Here is a 19,928-nt window from a genome sequence, read left to right as displayed (position 1 = left end):
TAACTTGCTCAAGATTACACTGCCAGTTATTTTTTTTCTAGGTGCCAAGTATCTGAGGCTGGAACCGATCCCGGGTCTTCCAACGCCGGGGCTCACTTAAGATCTTAACCCTGAGTTTTCTTGAGTCAAATTAGTGATAATAGCACATTTATTGTCTACTTTACAGAGATTTTATGATTAGATTATTTTACAAATTTTAATTTATTGTATAATCATAATCATATCAAGTATATTATGTTACATATATTATATTAATATTATATGTTATATAAAACATTATATTAATATGAGTAGATTGTAATCATTTTATATAGTACAGTGGTTTATACAAACAGGCAATTAACAAATACACTATAATCTTCCTTACCTTTCTCCCTGTTGTAAACAACAACTTTGGCTTAGGCTCTCTTCTCTTTCCTTTTTACATTCTCTGTCAGTGATTTCATCATTTCTCCCTCATCCACATAGAATTACTTCCCAATTTTATTCAGACAACTCCAAAATCTATATCTATGTCTATTTTTGAAAGCCTGAGACCCCTCTGAACACCAGTCTTACATCTCCATTATCATTTGGATATGCCAGAGACATTACAAACTCACATTTCTAAAGAAGACCTCATTATCTTTCTTCTACCCTTCCTAATTTCTTTTTGTTAAGAAAATTTCTAGTTGACCACATTTCCTATCATCCAGACTTAAGTAGCCTTAAAATCACCCTTAGTTCTTCCCTCTCCCTCATTTCTCACATCTAATTGATTGCCATGTCTTTTTATTTTATTTCCACAGCGTCTTTCATTTCCCATGCATTTCTTCCACTCATATGAATACCATTTTAATTTAGATCTTTACTCTTACCTTAAATATTGCAATACCCTCACAATTGCTTTGCTATCTTCCCATCTTCCGCTTTCCAATCTCTCCTTCATGCAATTGATAAATTCACAGTCTAAACATGCTGCTCCCTACACTACTCAAGATATTCCAGTAGCTACCTTTAACTCCTAGTGAGAGTCAAGGCTGGCATTATTTTAGCCTAGAAATGCTTACATTAGAAAGTTGCCTTGACTGAATATGGGGAAACCTGATGTTTAATGACCTACATTATCTGTTCCAGCCTATCTTCCTATACTTACTGAGCATGAGTTTTCATTCATGTAGTCTGTCTTCCAGACAATCTTACATATTTGTTGCTCTCCTACCTAGCACTGTGTCTCTCGTCTTCATGCCTTTGCCTAAGCTCAAATTGCCATACCTGGAATGCATGCCTTTCTCATGACTTTCTTATAGTATTTGCAGTTTTCTATAAAACTTAACTCAAATGTAGACTCCTATAGGAATCACCCAATTGCTAGTGCCCACCACTGTGAATTACTTCGAGTATATTTTGCATTTAATTTTCAAGGTACATATTGCTTCCCACAAATGTAAGCTCTTTGAGATGAGGGATTATTTTTTCTTTGTATTTAGAAAATTCTTTGTGTTCAGAAAAAATCCCAAAGCCTAGCACAAAGATTGCAACCTAGGTGAAGATTTAGTAAATGTTTGCTAAATTGAATGAAAAAGAAGGATAGTAGTGACAGAGAAGGGAAAATGAAAGAAATAAGGTCTTTCCTCCCATCAATCTACACTTTTTTCTACCACTCTTCAGTAATTTAGCCAGCCATGGTGATTTGGCAAGTGACTGTTTCTATTTTTGCATAAATATTGCCATAGGCTAAAAGTTCAAGTAGGATAAAATGTAGCACCTTGAAAAGCACTTTATGCTCATATAAAAATAAATCAATGAAAAATATTAATTTGAAATAGTCTCTTCCATGACACAGTGACAATTCTAGGTAAAAAAACATAAAATAATGAAAACCAGGATTATGTTTCTTTTATTTACCTATTCAACATTACAGCTGGAAGCAGTGTGTACTACAGTATATTTAAAGCCTTACCAAAATGAATAAAACAAACCCATAGCAAAAATGCATCAAAGATAGTTTTGTAATGAATAGGTAAAAATGAAAGATGTTTGTATATAATTTTAGTAAGCTAGTTTCTCAAAAAACAATATAAAGTGAAACACCAAACAGATGCTAGCAAAATTGTTGCAAGGTAAAATTTCATGGAAGCAGGAAAAAATATGGCTATATTTCAGCATACTGTCATAAAACCATGGTTGGAATGTTTCTACACGTTGATGAAGGAAAAGGATGTCTGCCTTTCCTAAATGTAGATGCTTCATCATGAGTATATGAAAATGAGTAAACAAACTGGAAAGAAGTGGTAGTCTCAGAAGGGAGTTTGATGAGGGGCAAGATAAGGAGAATTCTGATAAATGTTTAATAGCCATTCTGGGGAAAAAATATACGTGACACGTTTTAAGTTGAGTATCCATTATTTAACATTTTCTCCATCTGTTTTTTTTTTTAAGTCTGGAGAGTCAATACAATAATAAAGTAAGTACTTATTTGTAGAGTTTTAGAAAGTTAAATATCACACTGATCATTGAAAAGTATCATTAGAAAATATGTATGACTTGAATTGAGCCCACCTCCGAGCAAGGCTCACATCTTTTTCGACAAGTAGTGTTTCAGTTTAAAATTATTTTCAGCTTAACTTGAAAAAAATCAAGATTTGGAAAAGTACAAAATTGAATTGCTAATATTTGGGTAGTGAGTTCTTCACAACTAGAAATAAGCAGTGAAAAACTATTTTGTAAAGATGTTAACTAGGGGACTCATGCTTTAACTAGTATCTAGACTAGATGGCTCTGAGGACCTTTTAGCTTACCTTATTCCATATATACATATATATATATATATATATATATATATATATTTCTTCTGTGCTGTGAGGACAGATAGAAGAGGGAAAAAGAGAACCTTTCATTCACTTCTCATTAGTAAGTATGCCTCTTACAGAACAGTGACAATAGGAACAATTAAGCTACACATTAAGGTAAGCATGTTACTGAAGGTACAATGAAATAAGTCATGTATAGCTTAATGTGATTTAAAATAAAGTCATCACAATAACAAGAATCAAATTACTTCTAAATCATATTATTCCCCATTTAGTTGCCTGGTACATTTCTTCACTAAATTTAGAGACTGAATTCAATATCAGCAACTCACCATGAACCACTAAACAATTCTAAAGCTCAGAGGAAAAGTACTTAGAAGTTCTCCTTTTTATTTATTTTTTTCTTTCCTCTTTTCCTTGGTGCATACAATCCTTAATTATCACCCAATTAAGATTCCAGTGGCTGTTGTTTACTAACCTCTAGGACATTTTCCTTTATTACTCAGTTCATTGTCAGGTTCACAGTGAGCCTTCAAGTCTTCCTCTAATCCTGACCTCACAATAGGGACTTCAATATATATCCTGTAATTTCTCAAACACTCCAACCTTGCAGTTCCTCAATTTACTCACTTGCCAAGACCACTTCCTCTATCCTACCTCAGCTAAATGCAGAAATTCCTTTATTTTGCATATCTACAAATACATTACTTCCATGTTCTTAAGCTCTGAAATTCCCTTACCTGATTATAATCTCTTTTCATTCTATCTTTCCTTCCATCTTGCAACCATAAAACCTGTTATTCATCCTTACTGTGAGATTGAATCCTTCATCCTCGGTTCTTCTTCAAGTCATTACCTTTGTACTTCTTCATCCCTTGGTAAAATCATTCAACTCAACCCTATCCTCTTCTCTGCTATTCCTTATGATTGCTGGTCTTCCTAGGTCAAATTTCTGTATTACTCCCACCTGTGTGGGAGCTAGGTGATTCAATGGATAGAACACTGGGCCTGGAATCAGGAAGATATGAGTTAAAACACAGCCTCATACATTTAGTAGCTACTTGAATCTAGGCAAGTCACTTAATTTCTTTCTGCCACAGTTTCTTCAATTGTAAAATTGGGATAATAACACCTACCTCATAGGATTGCAGTGAAAATCAAATGAAATGATATGTCAAATGCTTAATACAGTGTCTGACACATAGCAGCCACTTACTAAATGCTTAACCCTTCACTACCCACTGCCTTTCTCCTACTCAAATGGTGCTGAAGGAAACTGAAGGAAATGAAGAAACCATGTTCACCAAGTCCACTAAGAATGTACGTTGCATAAACTCAAATGGGTATTCACTGAGGCAAAATAGTCCTTTTACATGGGCCTAACTGACTCATTTGGGGCAACTAGGTGGCACAGCTGATAGATCACTGAGCTTGGAATCAGGAAGATTCATTCTCATGAGTTCAAATCTGGCCTCAGATATTTACTAGCTGTGTGACTCTAGGCAGGTCACTTAACCTTGTTTCCCACAATTCATATTTATAAAATAAGCAGAAGGAAATGATGGATCACTCCAGAGATAAAAATCACTTCCAGATTGTAAGCCCCTTAAGAACCAATATTATCTATTACCTTTCTTTCTATCACTACAGGGCTGATGATTCATGACAAATGCAAGTTGACTATCTAAATTACTAAATAAAGCATTTTTTTTTACAAAAATGGATCCCTAAGCAGATGCAGGCAGCCTACCTCTCACATCTCTACTCCATAAACAAGCAAACAAAAAAACTCGAAAAATAACACTTATTTTTAGATTGGATTGTATAAATAATTAAATCATCCAAGAGACAATATAGTAAGTATTTTCATCCACCCCATAATTATACAAATGCCAAGCAGAAGACAACAGAGAAAGGGGAAGGAGGTCCAACAGAATTTCCACCTACTTTTCTTGTGACAAAAAAAAAAGCATTTAGTCTTCCAGTGAAACCAACCTTTGGACACCTATAATCTGGAGAGATAAGTAAATACAAGGAGATAAATCTGAACATAAAGAATTGTAATAGGTCCAAAAATGCCCCTAAATCCAAACTAGATAGATAGTAATTCCCTAATGATTTGAAAGGCAGAAGAAAATCAAAGAAAAATAAATTTCCACAAGAACTGATAGAAAAAAATGAAAGAAAATACTTTTAAAATGAAATTTCAATTCAGGAATAAAGAATTTCAAGGAGAATTAAATAGTTAAGAAGTTAAAATGATAAAGCTTGTTCAAGTAAGACTTTTCTGAAAATTAGAATAGACCAAATGTATTAATTCTATGACTTTGCAAGAAAAAAAGAACAAAATAAATTTATATGCACATATACCTATATGTACACATATTATAATTGATATACACACATATAACTGACCTGGAAAACAAATCATTTAAGAGATGATTTAAGAATAACTGGATACATGATTTTTTTAAAGTCTTGTAGCGCCAATGGAATATTTACAGTGCCCACAATCACCATAAAGACCATGACTGTAAGTATCACATGACATTTGATCACAAAATATACCAGATTCTCCAGATATAGAAGAGAACTGAAGCACATATTTAGATGCCAGAAAACAGATTCCCAAAACCAATAAGCCAATTCCATCATAGTACCAAAGATATTCAGAAATCATAATAATGCTAAGAGCCATAGCATCCTTCAGTCATCCCACAAACCAATACAAAATCAATATATACTCACAAACCTTTCTATCTCCTTAATGAGCTTCCTCTAACCCCAGAGTCTGGCTAGCTCTGAACCAAATTCCTGTGTGCTCTGCTTCCCTTCAGCAAAACTCCTTCTACCACATCTCCATGTGACTACATTCAGCCTATCAGGGGGCAGAGTTTACTTTAAAGCAGAGGAGGTCTTCAAACCCTGCCCTCCCCCCAGTCTATTAAGGGGCAGGGAAGCTCTTCAAACTCACATTCCCATTACATTCGGCCCCAAGATCTTTCATGTCCCTTACATAGCAAATATACCTTTAAAATAAATGAAAGTTTAGGGATAACTGGTGGAAAAACTGGTGTCTACAGAACTTTGCAATAATACAACAGGGATAATAGAAAAACTTTGCACATAAAACAATAGCTTAGGGTGGGGATTTGGGCACAAGCACCCCATCTTTGCCCCCTTGAATGAATGGGGCTCAAAACCTTGGGGTAAGGGGCAAAAGTCTCTTCTCCAAAGCTATTTTAAGCTGAAGTAGGACAGAGAGCTGTCTCTGCCCCAACAGGTCCCATTGGAAAGGTCAGTTCTTTAGCTTTCATCTGGAATATGGTTGACCCAAGATCCAGAAGTGGCACATCACAGTCATGGACAGGGCATGACATCAGGCTTAAGCAATCAGGCATCTGCAGGTGCAGTGTTCCAATCCTGCAGAAAACAAATCTTGCAAACAATTTTAACAGACAAAAAGTTAAAAAGAAGCAAATATAGGGTCAGCCGTGCCTCTGGAATCCATGAACTCACTATCATAACCTCATTTACAGCAGAATATATGACATTGTTCTCCTCTCTCTATTCCAATCACTTGATACACTGCCACAAGTTCAGCACATTGACCACTTCCACCTATCCCAGCACTTTCTTTAATCTCATTTTTCCTGAAGGTGTGACAAACTTGGATATAATGGTTCAGGAGTATCTGTAGGGGCAGTTCTCACTTCTCTATTCTGTCTAAAATCAAGCCCATTTTATTGAAACATTTTGTATAGTTCATTAGTTGGAATACCACCAATATTCTTAAAATCAACCCCTGCTCAAAAAAAAAAAATCAACCCCTGCTCTCAATAGAGCAGTAAACAGTTATTTTCTTCGCAATCTATTCTGACTTTGACTCTACCAGCTATTTACTCTTCTCTCAAGGAAATTTATTACTTTCCCATTGTCCTAAGTTGCTTAGCTGTGAAATCTCTGAAAGAGGGCTTCCTATCTCACCAATTAGTAGAGTCAGAAGTAGGGGCTTATAAAAAGGAAGAGCTATCTTCACCATGATATTTCTATGAGGAACTGCTAAGGGGATATCAGGATCTGTATTTGAATTTCCAACCTTTATAGCAGTTTGTATTACTTCTTCCTTCAACTTTTTCATTCAGTCTCTAAGTGAGTACAAGGGTCTGTCTCCACTAGGCCACATAGAATCAGCGGGATATGTTGTATTTCAGCCACCAGCGGCTAAAGCTAACAGGTTGGCTGTATTGTTACCTCCTGCCAAATGAAAGTCTCTAAAAGCTTGAGGAAGAAAAGGATTCTGGAAAAAGCTCATACATTTCAAGCAGTCCACTTTGTCTATCACTATCCCAGCAGCTCCTTCATCGCCTATTCTTACCATCCAAGACACTAACAATTTTCCCATCCTTTGGGTGAATCTACTCAAAATATCAGTAATCTCCTGTTGAGTGAAATCCTCGAGTATCTCCTTAAACACTGCTTGCCTTCCCTGACTCTCCTGCCTTATTCTCAGTATGGGTGGAGCTTCCCTCCCTGTGAAGGCTTCACCATAAAACAATGTATCATTTGGTAAGATTGTATCACTCTCTTGGCAGTCGTTGTCATAGCAACTAGGCTCAGACTCTACCAAAGCTGTATGAATTTTCCTCCTTTATTCTTTTTCTGAGCCAAATTTACAACAGCCCTCTCTGCTTCCAGAAACTCTCCAGTTTGCTCTCCTTCCACATGAGACTCTAAAGGTTGCTCTTCTAAAGGAGGGCTTGAATGCTGATACTTTGCCAACTCTTGTAGCAGCTTATCTCTGCTTTTACACACAATATGGTAGCTTGTCAGCAAAATACAGCTTCTTCTACTCATTGCCTCCAGCTCTCTCCCAGGTTTTATTGGTATTCTTTGTAAACATGTTTCTAAATCTCTAGGTTCTCCCTGCTGAAGTCTCTGTTCCCAGTTTTCACAAAACCCTGTACTTTTAGATCACTCTCTTTCTACAGAGGTATAAGGCAAATCGTCCCATCCTGGGAGAGCCATTTCTTCTTCTAAATCCCCTCTGCCTCCCACTAGAGGTCTGGTATTTCGCGATCCCATCCTCATAGCCAAATATAGCACCAATGTATATTTACAGCACCCATGATCACAATAAAGACCATGACTATAAGTATCACATGACGTTTGGTCACAAAATATACCAGATTCTCCAGATAAGAGAATAGAACTGAAGCATTTATTTAAACACCAGAAAAGAGATTCCCAAAACCAGTAAGCCAATTCTGTCATAATATCAAAGATATTCAGAAGCCATAATAATGCCAAGAGCCATAGCATCCTTTAGCCTTCCCACAAATCAATACAAAATCAATATTTACTCACAAACCTCTCCCCCAAGAGTCTGGCTAGCTCTGAACCAGCTTCTGTGGGCTCTGCTTCCCTTCAGCAAAACTACTCTCACCACAGGCTGCATATGATTACATTCAGCCTATGGGGGCAGAGTTTACTTTCAAAGTAGAGGAGGTCTTCAAAGTCCCCTAGGCCTATTAAGGGGCAGGGAAGATTTTCAAATTCCCATTCCTATTACAAGCCTAAGCAGTAAATGTCAAGAAATAACAAATACAAACTACCCAGATCTATTAGTTCTAGAGGACAAATAAAGAGATAAAAAGGAGAGCCATTGAAATACTTTAAGAAGTTCATAGGGAAGAATAGGAAGTTCAGAAGGAAACAACCAAGAGAGTTTTGAAAGTAAATGTTGAACTTACTATATACTTTAAAGAAAACAAAAAGGGATATGGGAAAGAGATTCACGTTTACTATGTAAGCCTCTTTTTGTTCTATACTTTATATATATAGAAATTCTCCTACTTTTGTTAAATTTGGAATACACAAAATAAATTCAAAAAGCATGTGTCTAACATAAATATAACATACTTTGGGGAGCACTTGATAGTTATGAGAATATCGTTATTTTTCCATTAGAAAATAAAGATCGTTCTTTCAAAGTTTGAAGAAATAAATTTATATTTGTGTAATTTGTAAATAAAGAATAATATTACAAGTCTTTATGATAATTGTTATCTCCTTGAGGGCAGGAATTATACCATTTCTTTTTGTATTCTTAGTGCCTAGCACAGTGCTGGGAACATGCTTTTCGATTATTTATGAATGTAAGTAGCATATTAGCATATGGTGCATAGATTTCTGTCATTTTTAGACCTGAAAAGGACATTTGAGGATATTCCTACTCTGATCTCATATTATCAGAGAGAAGTCCTTATTACACAGAGCTTGTGAAGGGGAGCAATATTTAATTATTATAGCTGGTATGTATAAATTTTTTAAAGTTCATACAGAAGCTCTTGACATATATTATCTCATTTGATGCTCTCAACAATACTTATTTTACACATGTGAGAAGGGAGGCCCAAGAGGTTAAGTGACTTGGAGAGGGTTATATAGATAGTGAATCTATGAGGCAGGATTTGAATTCAAATCAAGTCGTTAATGGTATTATATGCCAAACAGAGGAATTTGAATTATATTTTAGTTTCTTTTCATAAATACAGAGCTTTGTAAAAAGGTTCATCATGGAAACTAAACCAAAGACTCATTATTTGACCAATATATCAATATTATTATGATTTTATTGATATGTAAACATGTCAATAATAACAAATAAATAAATAAAGTAATAAATAACACATTTTGTATATTAAAATATTTTATCTCAAATATTTATTTGTCTAATAAAACTCTCCCTAGTACCATCTGTACCTTATTTTTCTCCATTAGATTTTAGCAGAATAGTTTCATAGATATTACGATGTAGTCTCTCTCTAATTTTTGCTAACACCTTTGTACAGTAGCTGATGTGATTAGTCTGTGATGGCATTCAATTAGACTCTTACCAATACTATCTGGCTTAAAATTTTATTTTAAAACATTATAATTTTATATTGCTTAATGACCTCAGATCTAGCTGATGGTGATATATTTCATGTGAGAGTCCCTCTAGGTAGAGACTCTTTATTTGCTCTCATAAATGTGAACAAAATATGCATGAGGAAGTATGCTGTCCTCATTTCTTTGGGTGGCTAGTGCGGACATATTCATTTCACATGCAAGCATTCTGATGAAATATTGTATTTCCTTGGCTTTTTTTATGGATGGGCAGCACTAGTGGGTATTTTATCCTGTCTTCCTGAAAAATTAAGCAGAAATAAAATGTTTATTAAACATCTTGCATAGTTGCCTCTGTAATGTGCTACACACCAGAATGTCCAACTCCAGGAACAGGCTTGCATTTGAAAGTGGAAAGAAACTTCTAAATGTCAGTCACTCGTTGAATCAGTTAAACCATTTAATCACTGACAACTTTAAGGCTGGTGATAATCCACTTGAAATTGAAACACTAAACTTTCCTGATACTTACAAATCATGACAACTCCAGTAAACCACTAAAAGATATTGTAAATATCACATTACAGCTAGCAAAAGAAAAGTATTATTTTTCCCAGTCTTGTGAGCTCAGATTGCTTTGATCATGATTGTGCTGTCAAAAAGAAATGCTTGCAATCACCTCTTTTCTTGGCATGTAGAACCACAGATTTTGTGTAAGCCATTGAACAAAAGCCAAATTCTTACCTCCTCCAACACAAGAGGCTTGATATGGTTGATGCAATTTACTGAAATGCAAAATTTGAATTGAAAATAAACAATTACTCAACTGTTCCTATTCCTGAACTAATCAGTCTTGAAAACTGGCATGAACAGAGAAAGGATAATCATTTATACAGTACCTAAAACGTTAAGCATTTTATCAATAGTAACTTATTTGATTTTCACAACGACTCTGAAAGGCAAGTGCTATTACTATCTCCCTTTCCAAGTGGAGCAAACTGAGGCAAACAACTGTTAATTTGCTTGACCAGGATCATATATCTATTAAGAATCTGAGTCCATATTCACACAACTCCAGTGATTTTTTCTGATTCCAGGGTATATCAACAACGCAGTATTCACATTGCCTATGGTAACTATAAATATGCTGATATGGTTATTAATCACAAAATATACCAGGCTCTCTAAATGGGGAGTAAAGCTAGAACATATATTCAAATACCAGAAAACTGAGTTCCCAAAATCAGAATGTCAAAGCCATCATAGTAGTTATGAAGTTGGCACATAGTTAATGTAGTAAATACCCACATTCTCAAGCCTTCAAAACAGAACAGGCTACCTCAGGCAAAGATCCTCCTCTCCCCACTCACAGCAACTGCTCAGCGTCCATGAAGCCTGCTCCCAGCAGCTCTGAGCCCCCCTGCAGTTGCTGTCCCTGGCAGTCCTCAGCAGGAGTCAGTAGGGGTAGGAAAATCATGAATCTTTTGTAGGGCTTGTGGAAGAATCTCTCGTAGTTCCTTGTTCTATTGCATACACCCAAATTTGATATTTTGATCTGGTCCTTCAACCTTTGCAGGGTTAATTTCCCACACTTTACTTTTCTTTTTTTTTTTCCCCCTAGGGATAGGGTTTATTAGAGAAAGTCAGAGAGTATAGAATTAGCCTGAGATATCAAGAGTAGGCTCAGAAGTCATCAAAATAGAGTCATCATTGATGAGTGGTGCTATCTTTTACCCACTGGAAGTTTCCCCTGTTGCACAGGCAATGTAATGACTTCTACCACTTCATATGGGTGAACAGAATGAATAAATTCTGTCAAGGGTGGTGCCAAGGCAGTTTGAGTCTTCATCATCATCATCACCTCATTGTCTTCCTCTATCTTTCCTTTCCATTCATAGCTGGCAATAGTCTTGTCGATCTTGTCATTGGGGCAGGTAACAAAGACGACTGAGATGGAGCCAGGGATGTAGTCTGAACCAGTAGGGGCAGGGGGACGAGGCTTTAGGAGGCAGAGTGGCCATGGAGAGGGATCAAGGGAGCAGCCGTAGGTAGGGGTATGTGAAGAGCAGCAAGTACATGCACAGGAAGGCCAGGAACAAAGCAGCCACTCTGCCGAGCCAGAATAGGGGTCCCCACCCCACCAACATGCAGCCTAGGCAGGCGGTAGGGGCCGGGGTCAAAGGTCATGTCACCGAGAATGAGGAAAAATTCCCAGAGCCTGGCAGAGAAAAACCAGAGGAAGTGTACCTGTATGGCAACCATGTGATAAGAAAGCCCAAACCCGCACCATAACATTTGACAAATGGAAGGGTCAAGCTTACCGCCCGCCCCCCCCCATCCCAGAAATCCAGCATTTCCACCCTTTACTTTTCATATGCTCATTAGAAGGGTCATACTCCTCTCTACTTCTTTCGCATCTTTACCCTGTATCATGATATCATCAATGTAGTGTGTAAGTATACACCAAGTACCTTTAATTCATCCAGCTGTTCAGCCACAATCCTGTGACAAATAGTGGGGCTATGCAGGTACCCTTCTGGCAAGCAGGTGAAAGCATATTGTCTACCCTGCCAAGTGAAAGCAAACTGGTTCCATTGTTTAGGGTCTATTGGGATGGTGAAGAAGGCATTCACCAAGTCATTAACTGCATACCAATTCCCATTCATATTTCTGTATTCTTTCTATTAAGGTGATAATATCTGGAATAGCAGCATACAAAGGAGGAGTCACTTTATTCAATTGTCAATAATCCATGGTCATTCTCCATGCATGTCCCATCTGATTTTCTTTCTGGCCATACAGGAATATTCCATTGTGTGGTACACTCCTGCTTCAACATTTTCCTTTATATTAGTGGTAATTTCATCTTGCCCACCTGGCACACGATACTGTTTTAAAGTAATTACTTCAGAAGGTTCAGGTAAAGTGATTGGGTCCGTTTTTATTTTTTCCACTAAAACTGTATTAGTTCCTATCTTCCTTACAGTGAATTGGTATCTCCCTTCAGGTAAATTCAGTCATGACTTTCAATATATCTAATTTCAATAATGTATTCAGGAATGGATATAACAACCACAGTATATTTTTTCTTAGGTAATTGCCCAATTTTCATTGTTATTTTAACTTGTCTGGCTGATATTTCAGCCCCTCCAAGTCCTGTGATAGTAAATTCCATGTTTAAGCTTATCAGGATTCCCATAGATAAGCGTGGCCTCAGGCCCAGTATCAAGCAACACCCTAGTTACAGTAGTTGATCCTTTCTTCCAACATATTGTTAAAACTATATGGGGTCTGCAATCTCTGTATATTTCTTTAATCTGGGTTGAGGTTCAGCCTATTTTATTCTGACTGAAGGTGAGGCAAACTTGGATATAATGATTCAGATTCAGGAGTACCTGCAGGGCTGGTTCCTGCTTCCCTGATCATTCTAATGTTAAGTACCTTTTCTTGATACATCTTATGCAGCTCTTCAATTGGAATACCATCTATTCTTCTAAAATCCACCCCTGCTCTCAACAGAGCAGAAAATAGTTCCCTTCTTGTTGGTCTATTTTTTCTTTGAATCCTCTGGCTGTTTACTCTTCTCTCTCCAGGAAATTTATCTTTTCCCCATTCCACTAGGTCACTTAATTGTGAAATCTTATCCAGCAGCTCTAAAAGAGGCTGCCCTATTTCTCCAATTAATAGAGTCAGAATTAAGAGCTTATAAGCAGGAGGAGCTGTCTTCACTATGATATTTCTATGAGGAACTCCTAGGGGGTATCATAATATGCATTTTCATCTCCAATCATGATAGCAGTTTTCATTACCTCCTCCTTTAGCTTTCTCATACAGTCTCTAAGTGAGTACCAGGGTCTGTCTCCACCAAGCCACATAGAGTCAGTAGGATATTGCTTTTTGTATCCCTCTGCAGCTAAAGCTAACAGATTAGTTCTGTTGAGACCTCCTCACATATGGTGATCCCTAAAAGCTTTGTGTACAAAAGCATTCTGACTGATATTTATGAATTTTAAGCAAAACACATGTCCAGTGTTATTCCTCCAGTGCCTTCATCAGTGATTCTTACTATCCAAGACAATAAAGACTCTCCCATTCTTTGGGTGAATCTACTTAATATATCAGTAATCTCCTGTTGAGTGAAATCTGCAATTATCTCCCTGGACTCTGTTTGGCCCTGGCAGTTCTAATGTCTTCTTTTTTGTATGGGGAGAACTTCCACATTAGAAGACTCCTCATCTAACCTTGTTCCATCCTCCTCACACACATTCTCCTGGCAGCTGTCAGGGCAACTCTGCCCAGCCTGTACAAAAGCTGCATGCACATTCCTTCTGCTAGTTTTGTTGCTTACTTTTAGCTACATGAACAGTAGTTTGTTCTGATTCCCTCCAGTTTGCTCTTCTGAGTGCTGTGGCACAGAAGAATCCTCAGGCAAACCAGTTGACTCCCTAGTCATCTGAGCTTTTTCCTCCAGCAGCTTATCCCTACTTTTGCACACAAGGCAATAACTTGTTAGCAGGACCCAGCCTCTCCTGCACACTCTTGCCAATTCTTTGTCTGCTTCTATGGATATTCCTTGCAAATATCTTTCCAAATAACTGGGTTCTCCCTCTTTTAGCCTTGGTTCTCAGCTTTCACAGGGCCCTGTACTTTTGGCCCATTCTCTGGCTAGAGAGGAATAAGGCAAATCCTCCCATCCTGCGATAGCCATTTTTCCCTCTAAAGCCTCCTTGCTTCCAAATAGGGGCCTGACATTTTGTTATCGTGCCCTCATCACCAAATGTATAAACAATGCAGTATTCACAATGACTATGGTAACTATAAATATGCTGATATGGTTATTAATCACAAAATATACCAGGCTCTCTAAATGGGGAGTAAAGCTAGAACATTTATTCAAATACCAGAAAATTGAGTTTCAAAACCAGAAAGTCAAAGCCATCACAGTAATTATGAAGTTGGCACATGTAGCTAACGTAGTAAACACTCTTATTCTCAAGCCTTCAAAACAGAACAGGCTACCTCAGGAAAAGGTCCTCCTCTCCCTACTCACAGCAACTGCTCAGCATCCATGAAGCATGCTCCCAGCAGCTCCAGCTCATAGCAGTTCCTGTCCCTGGCAGCCCTCAGCAGGAGTCCTTGCCAGAAATTCTAGCTGGCTCAAAGAAGGAGTTTGTGCTGCTGCTGCTGCTAGGCTTCTAGTCACCTCACAGAGCTCTACCTTGGCTTCTACTTCTTCTTGCCCCACCCCTTCCTGCTATGTCAGCTAGTTCAATGGGGCATGGTAGATTTTTAAATCCCATAACCACTACACAAGGCTCTATTCATTGTGGCAACCAATTAGAGACATTCTCAGTTGTAGGTCATTTTTACAAAATAGTTATCATTCCACAAAGTTATTTTGAAGTATAATTTGGGATGGGGTAAACTAATCAAATACCAAATGTGACATGAGTTTCTATCTTTTTCCCTTGCAAAACCTTGCACTTTTGACATGCAATAAATCTTTCTCAAATAATAAAGGAATTATGCAGTGAATAATTAATAATATTTTCATAATAGAAGAAGCTTTTTGCAATTAAAACATATGGTTTTATAAACCAGTATTTCTACCATGTCTCCTCTGAGAGATTTAAAAAAAATTCTTTAAAGTCAACCATACTCAATGTCTTTCTTAAAGTGTGTCATTCAGAACGTAAAGTAATTGGCTCTTCCACCTAGACATGATGATCTCTGAGGTCCCTTCCAATTCTGAGATTCTGTGGGTCTAAATTCTAGAGAATGAGTTTTTGAGTCAATATTTTGGGAAATATCCACCAAATGATATAGGGTTTTAGACACACACACACACACACACACACATGCATGCACACATATTTGTAATAGTTAATCTCATTTGAAATAATCTGATAAAATAAATTCTTCAAATATTTTAGAACTTTTAGCTTCTTTCACAACTCATGTGACACAAATAGGAAGTCATTTTGGATACCACTTGTTGCTAGTACTCTCTCCCTCCTGGCATTATTTTTTAAAACTATATCCTTTGTGTTTATTTCTATTTGGAAATGCTATATCACTCACACTAGCCTATAAGCTCCTTGTCAGCCAGAGATACTTTGGTTTTTACTTTAGTCTACTCAACATCTAGGCCATTGCTTTGTCAAATTTGAACTTTCTTTTGTTGAATTTTTCTGCTGTAGCAGAAGGGTGAGAAGATCAAAAGGAAGTGCCCTCAATGTGCCATTCTATTCATAATATCTTACCTCTGGGGATTTTACTTTTCTTTCCAGAAAGTAAATGTGCTTACATAAAATCAGTCAGTCAATAAGCATTTATTAACTGCCTATTGTGTGCCAGACCATGTCGCAAAAGATACTCTCTGCACTCAAGGAATCTACAGTTGAATGGGGGAGATAACAAGCAAATATTTATGTATAGAGAAGTTGAGCATATGTGTATTTATGCGCAATACAGAATACATTAGGTATAATAACAGAAAGAAGGAACTAGAATAAAGTTGGATTGGCAAAAGCTTCCTATGACATGGGAGATTTTAGCTGAGATTTAAGGAAGATGGTGAAGACAGGAGGTAGAGTTAATGAGAAAGAGTTCCAGGAATGGGGCAGAACCAGTAGAAATGCCCAAATTAAGAGATGTGTTCTGTAAGAGCCCAATGTCACTGGAACTCAGAGAAAGGGGGTTTGTTGTAAAGACGGAAAAGAGGAGGAGGTCAGGTTATGAAGAGTTTTTAACAACAAACAGACAAATTTTATCTGCTCCTAGATGTGATAGCAAGCCACTGTAATTTATTGAATAAGAGGGTGACACGCTTAGACCTATGCTTTAGGATAATCACTTTCTTAGTTGAGTGGTGGATGGACTAGAGTGTAGAGAGATTTGGGGGAAGGGAGAGCAACTTATCTCAGGTTTCAATGTATGAGGTAAGAGAGGTCTGCACTAGGGAAGTGGCATTGTCAGAAGAGAGAAGGCCCCATATGTGAGAGATTTTACCTAGGTAAAAATGACAGATTATGACAACAGACTGGAATTGGAATATGAGAAAGAGTAAGGAGTTCAGAGTAACACAAGGTTAGGAGTCTAAGTGATTGTGAAGGTGGTGATACCCTCTATCATAACAGGGAAGTTAAGAAAAAGACAGGGTTTGGGGAAGGGAGGCAATGAGTTCAATTTTGGATATGTTGTGTTCAAGATGTTCAATAGATATTTGCGAACATGAGATAGGACATCAACAGAGAGGTTAGAAAGGGATAAGAATCATAGAAATAATATTTGAATCCATGTGATCTGGCCAAAAATAATAACACCCCATTATAACAACCATCTAAAGTATTGTAATTTTAATTATTATTATATTATATTAATTATATATATTTATATTATATATATATATTATGTAATTATATATATAATTAATATATATTAATAATTATAATGATCACTACAAGTGTAGAAACCCACCAAGCACTCTGTCCCTCTCACCTGGGTGTATGGATACCTGCTTAGTCTCTGCAGTCTCTTGTTTATTATAGACTTCTCTCTATCTAGGTACTCAGGGAAAGTCTATCACCACTACAGGGTTCCACGTTCTCTCTTTATTCTAGGAAGAAACTTTTTGCAGCAGAAATATACTTCTCCTACTTATTACATTAGTTCTTGAGATCCTCCCAGTACATTTGCATTTATTCAAACTAGTAGCTCACAATGATAATAATTTTAGATCTTAAACATAATTATCCAGTTAGAAACCAGGCAAAAGAAATAATAACATTACAGGTACATATATTATAGAATAAATTGAGGAATTATAAATATTTCACAATTGACACATAGATATCAATTATACTTTCTCAAAGCACTGTAGGGGGAAGTGGGCACATATATAATAATCTGTCAAGGCAGTATATGAGGGAGGAAAATCCATCAACTTGGGAAATTTCATAACTCTGTATTGTAGGCTCTGCTATCACTACTACTATATTCAGCAACATCTGCACCATGAAAAACTATTTCTCTATTAACCGTTTTTTGCACATCCTTCCTGCTTTTCATCTTGGTAAATACACTCTTCCTCATTTGATTATCACACCAATTTAATGTCAACACTCTTTCACCTTCCAAAGACTCTTAAAAGGGCATTAATAAAGTTTTACAACTGAATTTGGATTTCAGTTGTCTTTAAGTGGGAGACCATCAAAACTCATCAGGTTGACTCTCTTAGGACCACAGACTTGAACAGTCGGTTTATTCACTTTTCACAATACTGTGCTGTGCAATAAAACTGTAGCAAGCAGAGTTCCAAGAAAAACAATTCTAGTTGACTGTCTAGAGAAACTAGCCAGCTCTTTACTCAAAAGGATTCTACCCCATACCATTAGATTTCAACATCTCTTCCTACAAAGCATCTGTATAACATCACGCTTTTGTTCATTTCCCCCCTCAAACCAAAGAGGGTGACAAAAGTGCAAGAGGAATTTATTAGAGGCTTAATATCCCTTTGTCTCTAGATAATACTGAAGGGCAACTATTAGACTTCAAACCTTTACTTATGCAATCAGGATTTGTTAGTCAATGCCTTCATACCAATTGATTGTTTTCACTGCTGGTCTCCTAAAACAGTGACAAGCTATTTTTAAATGTCCCCTTCAAACCCAACTTCCCCCCACCATGACATTTTCCTTTTCCATACATGCTAATCTTAGCCTTTGCTTGTTATGTCTCCCAATGGTTTAAATGAGAGACTCACTCACTGAATCATCTTTCACTTAAAAAGTAATAATTCACAAAATTCTTCTTATGAAATAGACATTTATCATGCAATCAGACCCCACCTCTAAATCGTTATATGTCTCCATTTTTTTTTGTTTTACCCTCTTAAATCTTAAAAGACTTACATGCAAATAAACTAAGAAACCATAACATCTTGCAGTTTTAAATACACAACATTGTATAACTTCTTATTTTGTGTCTTTGAAATTGTATTTCTTCATACTTTTTTCCATTTAAAAAAATCTGTTCACATTCAAATGAGGCTTCACTCAATGTCTTTTACAAAAGGATTAAAGACTTTATATCTATGATAAAGTTTATTTCTGTCCTAATTACTTTAATCACACCTATTGAGTATTTATATAAGAAAGAATACATTTAGGCATCTTATTCAACTTGAAACAACAATAACAAAAATAAATTTTGTCTATAATATAATTAGGCAGAGTGGTTAATGTTGGATTTGGAGTCAAGAGTATCTGAGTTTGATAATGCCTAGTAATTATTAGCTATGTGACACTGGGATAGAGACTTAGCCTGTCTCAATCTGAATTTTTCCATCTATAAATTAAAGATAAAAATAGTACCTACCTCGAAGGGTAGTTTATGGAGTTCAAATGAGATACATACACAAAGTGCTTTACAAACTTTAAAGGACTGTATAATTGTTAATTATTATTTTTATTATAAATAATCAGCTAACCTTTACTTGTTAACCATACCAGCCAACACAGTACATTCCACTTTTGGATAACTCTTTATGCAAAACGCTTCCATAATGGTCATGTTCTAAAAGACTAACTATATTTCTCTCCATCCTATCCTACCTCCCCCCATTTATTGTATTTTCTCCTTTGACCCTGTCCTTTTTCAAAAGTGTTTGCTTCAGGGGCGGCCAGGTGGCTCAGCGAGTAAGAGGACCGGCTCCAGTGTTAGGATGACCTGGGGATCGAATCCAGGCTCAGATACTTAACACCACACCCAGAAATAACTGGCCATGTAACCTTGAGCAAGTTACTTAATCCTTATTGTTTAAAAAAATAAAACACCAAAACAAAAATGTTTGCTTCTACCACTTCCGCCAATCTGTTCTCCCTTCTATTATCCCACTCTTCTCATCCCCTTCCTTTTTACTTTCCTGTAGGGTAAGATACTCAACTGAATGTGTATGTTATTTCCTCCTTAAACCAAATTCAATGGCAGTAAGGTACACTCATTCCCTTTCACCTCCCCCATCTTGCTCTCCACCTTTTATTGCTCTTTTATGTGAGATAAATGACCACATTTCTTCTCTCCCTATCTTCTTCTTCCAATATATCTGCCCCTCGCCCCTTAATTTTATTTTTAAATATCATCACTTTATATTCAACTCACCCTATGTCATCTATCTATCCATCCATCTATCTATCTATCTATCTATCTATCTATCTATCTATCTATCTATCTATCTATCTATCT

At 36.6% G+C, this 19,928-nt stretch overlaps 1 pseudogene; it reads right to left on the bottom strand.

Annotated features, from left to right (window-relative positions):
* Nucleotides 1-11,352: 11,352 nt before the first annotated feature.
* Nucleotides 11,353-11,973, bottom strand: LOC138170901 (protein CutA-like; annotated as a pseudogene).
* Between the last annotated feature and the right edge of the window lie 7,955 nt (nucleotides 11,974-19,928).

This window comes from Petaurus breviceps, unplaced genomic scaffold, assembly GCF_028583685.1.
Source record: "Petaurus breviceps papuanus isolate PSGF00001 unplaced genomic scaffold, PetGlider_PUasm1.0 40, whole genome shotgun sequence".
Lineage (NCBI taxonomy): Eukaryota > Metazoa > Chordata > Mammalia > Diprotodontia > Petauridae > Petaurus > Petaurus breviceps.
The sequence above is the reverse complement of the archived record's forward strand: the minus strand, read 5'-3'. Positions and strand labels throughout refer to the sequence as shown.